Here is a 9,758-nt window from a genome sequence, read left to right on the forward strand (position 1 = left end):
AATCCTGAAGTTTTGATGGAACATTCTTTCCTTCCTTAGGAGTCTGATGGACGAGCATCTAGCTATATCGATTCACTTTGACCTGACCAATCAAATAATTTACCAAAGAGGGTTGGTCCTCTTAATTTTCTTTAATTATTTGTCTATAACAAGTTGTTAAAAAAAATAGGCAATGAACCGATTGAATTTGTTAGCCTAGGTGTTTTATAGTCCAATTAATTAGGGATTGATTTGTTGGAGGATTCGAATGGGATATGGTTGTAAATCCCTTCAAATAAGGATAGTGAGCATAGAAATAATGGGTAGGACTTGGGAGCACCCAGATTCAATATAAATCAGGACATTAAGGGAAAGAGTTATCTCTGAGTCTTAGTTCTTCGATACATGGTTGATTAAGAAAAATATTTGTATCTGGCATCACTTTATGTTGATAAATAAATGTAAGAAGTTTGGTTTTTTGTGTTGAGTGTGGATTTTGGTTGTTAGAATTTGATGTAAGTGTCTCTCCAGCAATACAAATCTGGCATGAGTATGGCGTAGAGGGGAATTTAAAACACTATTGGGAGCAGTCTTTCTGGAGGTTTCATTGATTTAGCTCGTCTTTGTGAGTTCGGTATCCAGATCTATTTAGAAAATCATGAGACCTCCAGTGCCTGAGGAATCAAACATTCACATTCAATGGGGTCCTTTAGGTTTATAATTGCATTTGTGATTCTTCTGATCATATCCACCATGTTTGTTGTGTCTTCTACAACAGAGCCTGCGGGTGCTCCTTCTCCTTCACTTGAAATCGAGTCTGGAGGAGCTCCCCTGTCCTTCATTCTTGTAATGGCTCCATCATTGTTTGCTTGTATTGGTGAATATATCACTTGACGTCGAATATTAGTGGCAATATCTAGAGTTTGAAGAGGCACATGATAGCCCGTATGGTAACCATTCACATGGGTTTTCTATTTGTTTTGTATTTCTTCATATTTTGAGGGGGAAAATGTGTCTACAACATATGTTTATTTTGGATTTTTAATTTTAAGGCTATTATAGAAAGAGGATCTTAACCCCTTTTAAAGTGAGAAAGGAAATTTGGCCATGGTAGGCCATCATCTCTCATGATCCATAAAATCCCTCATCTAATCCCTTATCTCTAGATAAGATCTAACTAACCCACAATTCTCTCAATTCTTCCAAAATACTCTCGAAGCTTCTCCTATTTACAATAATTCTCATTCTCTCCTAAAACTATAGGAAAATACAATAAATAATTAAATCCTAACATATGCAACTAACTTCTTTAGTAAAAATTTAACCCTAGGTTAGATGCACCTGGATCATTTTTCCATGTTCGTTTAGTGTGCAAAGGATGGAATTCAATGATATATTCTCCAAGTTTTTTGAATGCTTGTTTAAAAGTTCCATCCTACTGTCCATGGTTCTACATGGTGGACTCCAAGTTAGATGATGGAAATGTGTATTTGAACATAGCTAGTGTATGAATCATACATGCAATCTTCATGTATACCATAAGAAATTATAAATATAAGAAAAATGAGATATAGATCTCAGCTTTTTCACAATTTTGAGATCCAAGCCATTGTCAAATTTACTATATTCTACAATGAAGTTCATTTCTTGAGTTTTTGTCAACGATAAATACCTTATATTTATGATCTGTATTCTCATGTGTCAAGAATGTGATAAATGTAAGTTAGACTTGAAGCAAACTATTTTTTTGCAATATCGAATAATTATTCATTAATTGCATCTTGCTAAGGAACCTAAAAAAACTAGACCTTCTACATATTTTTTCCATGTCAGTGATTAGCAACCCTCATATATTTTCAGTTGTAAACGTATATTTAACACGACTTAGTCCAAGGATTTTTGTTCTAAAATGTGACAAACTATTTATCAGAACTTGGAACCTTACCACTAAATTTTCCAACTAAATGATCACTATATTGTGATGGATTACTATTATCATCATCATTCCTATTAGTCATTTTAAGCACAAAAATGTTTCCTATTAGCCCAATAATATTAATTATGTAAAATCATACATGAAAAGACTCGAATATGCAACAATCCATGGAGTTCATAATCTCTCCATTAATGTTATCAATGTTAAAAGAAAGAAGAAGAAATCAAAATGTGTAGCACACATTGGCATTATTACTGGAATACTTGTAGCAACAGGTGAAATTAGGGCAGTTTTGCTAGTCACTAGAATGAAAAATAGGTCTTCCAAAAAAATTTACAGCAGTTCATTACAAGAGGCCTATCATACCGAAGTCAGAAGATGGAAGTGTCACTGGGATGAATGTTTTCAAGGGGTGAATGACAAGCACAACAAATATGCTAATTCTTACATACACATTGGGTCAACTGAATAAAAGAACTGATAATTTCAATCTTGATTGTAGACTATAAGGTTTTGTTTACCATGGTCCACTTCCTACCTTATAGGAAGAAAACCCAATTCAAAGTGAAAAACCAATTAGGCACATTCATTTGCAACAATAGAGAGGCTAGACCAGAGGCTGACAGTTTACTACAAAAGATGAAGTTCAGAAACAACTTCATATGGTAGTATGACCCTCAGGGGGTTATAACTAAACTTAGACTCAGGGTCAAGTTGGGAGCATACATCCACCACCCAAGACCTGACATTGAACAATTTGCTAACCAGGATGAGTGGGTGGAGAACACCTTGATTGATATGGACAACACTATTGTAGATGTAGAGAACACACTCATTGATCTTGAAAGACAATTCGAACAACTCTTTTCTGTAGGTTTCAGAACAATGGGAGCCAATGAACATTCCTCCTTCCCTTTAGACCCCAGCTAATGAAGAGAAGAATCCTAAAAAGATTAGGAAGGAGGCATCTAGCTCTACCATGGAGACTACTCATGAGCTGTTTGAGCCAAGAAAGAGGCCCAAGTTGAATCCTGTCTTTGAACAGGAGGAGAACATTGCTTCAGAGGAAATAACTGACACTGAGGCAATGGGGTAGAGAAGTGAGAAAACAACTGCATCAGGTGAAACACAATAGCCATCAACTTCCAACACACAGATGATAGAGAGACAACAAAGTATGGAGGTGTATTCCTCTATTAAGCCAGTTGGTAAGGAAAAGGATATAAAATATAGATTCAAAGAGATAAAGACGACGAATGAAAAATTGAAAGCAGACACATATACGCAATACCTCAAGCTTACACCACCAAACCAGACAAGACTAATGTTATCCTTTCACATAAAAGAAAGGAAAATGCAGGTATCATTTTTTTAGCCCACTGTACAACAACCAAAGAACTTAGCAGATTACAAGAAGACAAATTTTGAGGTGTTCGCAAGGGATTCTCATCTCATTGATCAGATAGAGTTCTACAAATAGACTAGACAAATGATTTCCTTCACCCTCACAGAAAAGGCCATGGAAGCCTACAAGCTGCATGAGCCATTGGGCAATGTGATAGCCCAATACAAATTGGAGAAGGCCTCCTCATAGGCCAAAGACACGAGGATAGAATCCTTGGAGGACTTGATAATTGAACTGGGCCATGACCCAAGTGATGTTAAGACCACAGAGAAATTAATCAAGAAGAAGAATGAGGACATAAAAGCCCTCAAGAAACATCTTAAGTTGTCTCATTCACAACACCCACAGACAAAGGAGGTCCTAGAAAGTCGGAGCAATCATGAAGAGATGATGGACCTAGTGCTGCAATTGAATGATCAGTTGAAGGAGATGGAGAAAGAACTGGATAGCTTGATGTAGCTCAAACAAGCTAGTTTGGATAATTCTCCTGCAACTATCGTTCCAATAGTTACTACTATTGTACCTTGTACATTGGCAGCATCCTTAGCTCTCCCACTGCTCCAATGGCCACTACACTATCAACAAATACATCAGCAACAAGATCAACAACAATAGGATCCACAGGAGATGAAGCAAACAGGCTGGTCAAAGCAATGGAAGAAATGTCAATTCAGACCACTAAGATGAACAGACTTAATGAAAAGGTCACCATCCTTGAAACAGATTACAAATTGGCCCAAATCATGCATAGAGAAGAACAACAGAAGGCCACAAAGATGAATGAAAGAATCAAAAGCCTGGAGAAATAGATGACACTGAATGAACCTCTAGGTCAGGCTAAGGAACAACTATCGGCCAATATCATTGACTTTGCTAATGATAATTGGCCATCCATTCATGTTATTTTTGAACAAATTGATTTGATAAAGCAGGCTACAAAAGCCATTCATAAATTTAAAGAAGAACTTAGAGATATGCTAGAGGAGGATGCAAGGATCATTCATTTCATCAACTCTAAGAACAAGTATGAGCTACAAGAACTAGAGATACCTGACAGGACTGGTAAAATTTTGGAAGTTAGAAGAGTCTTCACTAAGAGGAATTTGATGTTGAACTTGGAAAAACTGAGGCAGATGAGGTATACCGAAAAATGCTCAATATCCAATTACGAGATGCTGAGACATGGGAAAAACTCAATGATTTACTGTAGGAAATACACAGTCAAAATATAAATGTATAGTAAAAAGTAACCAAGCAGCTTAAAGGGCAAAAGATCGAAGACTAAAAGGCAACAAGACCTAAATAAAAGGGACAACAAACAGCAGTTCAATAGTTGTCTCTATCTTCTTGCATGAAGATATTTCCTTTTCCTAGATTAGTTCTCAATGTAGTTTGAGATATTTTGTAAATTCTTTTTGTATAAATACTTCAGAATTCGAAGATTGGGTGTGGATTGCTATACATTTGTAGAGTTATTTTGATCTTAAACCTAAGGGTGGTTGTACCACTTTCAAGTCAACAGACTGGAGCAAGTAATAAAAATATTGCATTAGAGGCTTCATGAGATGAGCTATTGCAGTGAAGTATCTTCTTTGTCTGATTTTGTTACCCTCTTATGTGTTTCATAAACTTATTTTTTTTTTAAATTTGAGTGAATTAACTGGAAATATCACTCAGAATTTGTTTAAGTACACTCTGTTTTTCACAGTTAGTCATTTATATGTTTTCCTCTGATACCCGGATTTGAGAACCCTTAATTGCTCTCCCATCCCGATTGACCTCTTTCTTTCTCTTCATGATCTGGCCTAGGGAACCCTTAATTGCTCCCTGGATCTAATTGGAAACCATTTCACCTTCAAGCCTTTGAGATCTGTTGTAACTCCTCTATCTTGACCTCTAGACATTGTTTTTAGAGCTTAATCTAGTCTTGTTTGTCTGACATTTGACCCCATAGCCTAATGGTAAAAGACAATGCTTTTTCGTCTAAGTAAGTGATCCCACCACCCAAATTCAAATAAAAGACGCAAGCACAATCACAAATAGCCTAAAATTAATTAACTAAAACAATGTTAAATAAAAAAGAGAGATCCCTCTCTGAGATTAGGAAGGCTAGGTCCTGATCTCCAAAAGTGGTTAGTGGTTACCTCTATCATTTCTTTTTCTAACAACTTCGAAAAAAATTGAAGTGATAACATCATTGGCAACCATATTGGAGACTTCGATCCTCATTATCATAAAAATTTAAGGATACCTTAAATTTAATCTTGAGCCCCTTAAGGTCATTTTCCGATGTTGTTTTTGAAAAATTTCATAAAAACAGTTAAAAAGGTTAGAATTTTGGCTCCTAAGAAGACTCACTATACAGGGGCAAACCCAGATCCAAACCTCGCTACCATAGTTGATGAACCAGACACAATTTTTCAGGAAAACCAAAAAACGTAGAAACTCAGCCATGTAGCAGCCAGTTAGTCAAAGCAAACAAACTCCCTGAGGAGTTGTCAACTTTAAAGGAAATTCCTTTTGATTTGTCATTTGTCCTCTCATTATTTAGAACTAAATATGAGAATGCCATCCATGAAACAATGTTAGACCCTGAGTTTAGTCAACTTATTGAATCAAAAAGGGTTATCCATCCAGATTTAGATAAATTTGTCTTGGACTCTTTTGACAAGTTAGAATACTTGAACTCTACATTGATCAACAATATAGATAGTGCTTATCTTCAACAATCTGTTGAACTAGCTGCCCTTACTATTGTTGCCTCTAAAATTACTGCATAGTCTTCATTCATTGTAAATATGCCTCCTTTTAACATAACCTCACCAATAGTATCCACCAAAATCCAATCCCCTAAACCAGTTATTCATCAACCATCCTCACCATCATTTAGTTCATCTCCATCCAGTTCAAGCCCTTCCTCAACTACCAGCACTTTACCCCCTAGTCAAGCCAGAATCCAAGCCATGACAGACCAATATGCACCTTTGGTTTTACCTGCACAACTCCATGCCATGCCCCAAAATTATCGGGGCAAAATCTTCATGTTTGATGCTACTCATTAGTACACTTCCCAACATCATGTAAACGAGATGACTGACTATTTTGAGTTGCATGAGATAGATGAATCAAATGTCCAAATGGGGTTGTTTGCCCAAAAATTAACTGGGGATGTTAAGAAATGGTTCAAAGCTTTACGTGCCCACCATATTGCAGACTTAGCTAGTTTTCATAGATTATTCATTGATAGATGGGAGATAAAGAAAAACCATTTGCAAATACTTTCTGAATATGACAACATTAGAAGAGCTCCTAATGAGTCAGTCCAGGATTATTGTACTAGGTTAAATGATATATAGAATGTAATCCCAGCTAATATGAAGTCTCCACTTGACCTAGCATTAATAAAATTCCCTGATGGTTTTGACACTGATATGTCATACCAGTTAAGGGAAGGAAACCCTGAAACATTGGAACAAAGGCAAAGCAATGTTGTTAGTGTAGAGGCTAACCTATTAGCCAAGAAAACCAGAATGAGAAATGAAAAGAGAGTTGTAATTAAAGAGGAAACTTCCAATTCTGATGGAAAGATGGATAGTTTATCCAAGAGTGTAGAGAGAATAATGGATAGATTAGAAAGCATGGAAAATAAAAGTCAATGGGAGAATCAAAAACCACCCCTAATAAGAAACCCCAACTTTAGGAAGAACCCTAATACTGGAAAGAATGCTATACTAGATCAATAGATTAGGCCCCCCTTCGAAGAGAACTATGCTGAGGGTTCACAAGACCAAGAAGGAGAGGATGATACCCAGATAAACTTACTAGAAATCAAAGATGAAGATGTTGTTTTTCTTACTCAAGAAGAACATGATTTTTACATGCTACAACAGTTGCAGTTAGAATCTAGTGAATCCTTTGACTTTAAACAGGGATACCAGTTAGCTATATATGAGGTACACAAACAATATAGCTTAAGAAGTAAAAAGAACAATGAAGCTCCCATTAAGAGATCAATCCAAACCCAGACTAAGAAAATAACAGAAGCTCCTGTCACTAAAGTCTTACAAATCCTCTCGAGGGGAACACCGGAGACTTCTACATGAAAAATTGTAGATATAACCTCGACTGAAACTCAAACTGAAAGAATCACTGAAAACATTCCAAATAAGAAAAATCAAGACAAAACAGCTGAAACACACACTGAATTTCCTAGTACTGAGAAACAAGATAAAAACACACAGACTGAATTTGTTAAGGAAAATCTCATCAAAACAAACAAATATCAGCTCCCTTTCAACATCAGAATTGAAATAGCAAAACTAAAGATATCAGTTCCTTTAACTGAACTAGTAAAGAATGAATCCTATAGATCACATATAACTAAAACTTTAAATATAGGAGAGGGAGAAGATGTTGTCAATTTGAATGATGATCAACCTAAATTATTGTTTGGCCCTGAGGTGAATGGCACTCATTAGCAAGGGGGATTTCCTCCTTTCTACATTAGCCTAAGCATTCATGACAAAATATTACATAATGATATGTTGGACTCAGGGGCATCCCATAATTTGATGCCAAAAGAAATCATGGAGAGACTGAACTTAGACATCACCAGACCATATAAGGACTTGTTTTCCTTTGACTATAGCCAAGTTAAATGCTTTGGTTTGATCAAGGATTTATGTGTAACGCTAGTCCAATGCCCAGCGAAAAGTATAGTAATGGACATAGTAGTTGCAGACATCCCACCCAAATATGGAATGTTGTTATCTCACTCATGGGGAGAAAAATTGCAAGGATCCTTACAGTTAGATATGTCTTATGCTGCCATATCTATTTTTGGCCAACAAAGGAAATTATATAGAGAGACCTTGATGAAATACATGGTGAGTAGTGCTGAAAAACCACAAAACTTTCCCATATACTCCATGCATTCTAATATGGATGCTTTCATCTTGTACAATTCAGAACATGACAATAATCAAATCACAGCTAAAGAACTGAAATACAAAACAACTGATAGTGAGAAAATTTTTCATGAGTCCCTATGACATCTATATTTTGATGGATTTGTGAATAGTTTAGGGGCTGGTGTAGGAGTATGGATCCATAATATGGAGAATAATCATTCCGAGGGACATCCATTCAGATTAAAATTCAAGTGTACCAATAACATGGCTAAATATGAAGCCTTGATCTTAGGGTTACAAATGGTTAGAAAACTTGGAGCCAAAAGAGTTTCCATACTTGGAGACTCAGAACTGATTATTAAACAAATTAATGGTGAATACTCTATAAACAATCCCAAACTTAGTCAATATAGGGAGATTGTCCTAGATTTGATTAAATACCTCCTCGAAACAATTTTGCTACCATTCCCACAAAACAAAACATGCAAGCCCATAGTCTTGCCACTTTTTCTATTACCTGCAAATTTCCCTTTCAACCCAACCATCAGTACGCTGCAGAAGTAAGACATAGGCCTGTTATACCAGACAACTTGAAGTATTGGCAGATTGTTGGGTTGTGTTATATTCTTTCCACGTTGTTAATAGGGGGTTTGAAGGGCACCCGTAACCCCACTTTATGGGGTCCGGGGCAGCGCCCTGGAAAATTTTGGTTTTGGACCCTATGTTAGGTTGGGAAAACCCACCTATGGTTTTGTGCATGATTTTTGCACATGTTTTTTGGACGCGATGGTTTTCGGTCCATGGTATTGGATGCGATGGTTTTCGGTCCATAGTATTGGACACGATGGCTATTGGTCCATGGTATTGGATGCTTTGGCATGTATAAATATGTATTGTAACATTGAAAGGAACATAATGAAAAATCAAGCTGGTAGTCCCAGGTTTGGGATCCAGGGGAAATCTCTGTGTATATGCGTTATTCTCTTGCATTGTTTATTTTATTTCTTTTAGAATTCGTATGTAGGTAATTTATGTACGGGGTTAATACCTACATTTGGTATCAGAGCAGTTTTGGCTTCAAGGGGATGCCTTTGTTGCTGAGGGGTTTCACTCAGGCCTGTGGTAGACCTTGTTCAGTGGAAGATCCACAAGATCGATTCTGGTGGTGAAATAAGATGGTGAGCAGTGGAAAGATAGAGATCAAGAAATTTAATGGTCAAAGTTTTGAGTTATGGAAACTCAAGATGGAGGATCTGTTGGTGGAGAAAGACCAGTGGATCGCGGTAGATCCAGGTACTAAACCAACAGGAGTGTCCGAGGAAGAATGGAAGAAGTTCGATCGGGAGGCAAAGAGCATAATACGATTGTGTGTCTCAGATTCAATATTGCTGAATGTATCAGGGGAAACTACGATGAAGGCTTTGTGGGACAAGTTAAGGACTTTGTACCAATCTAAGTCTCTGGTGAATAAACTATTCCTGTGGAAAATGATGTATAACCTGAGGATGAAAGATGGAGACTCGGTGAT

Source organism: Pinus tabuliformis, chromosome 8 (assembly GCF_031772625.1).
Source record: "Pinus tabuliformis cultivar Carrire ecotype Pingquan chromosome 8, CPIR1, whole genome shotgun sequence".
Taxonomy (NCBI): Eukaryota; Viridiplantae; Streptophyta; class Pinopsida; order Pinales; family Pinaceae; genus Pinus; species Pinus tabuliformis.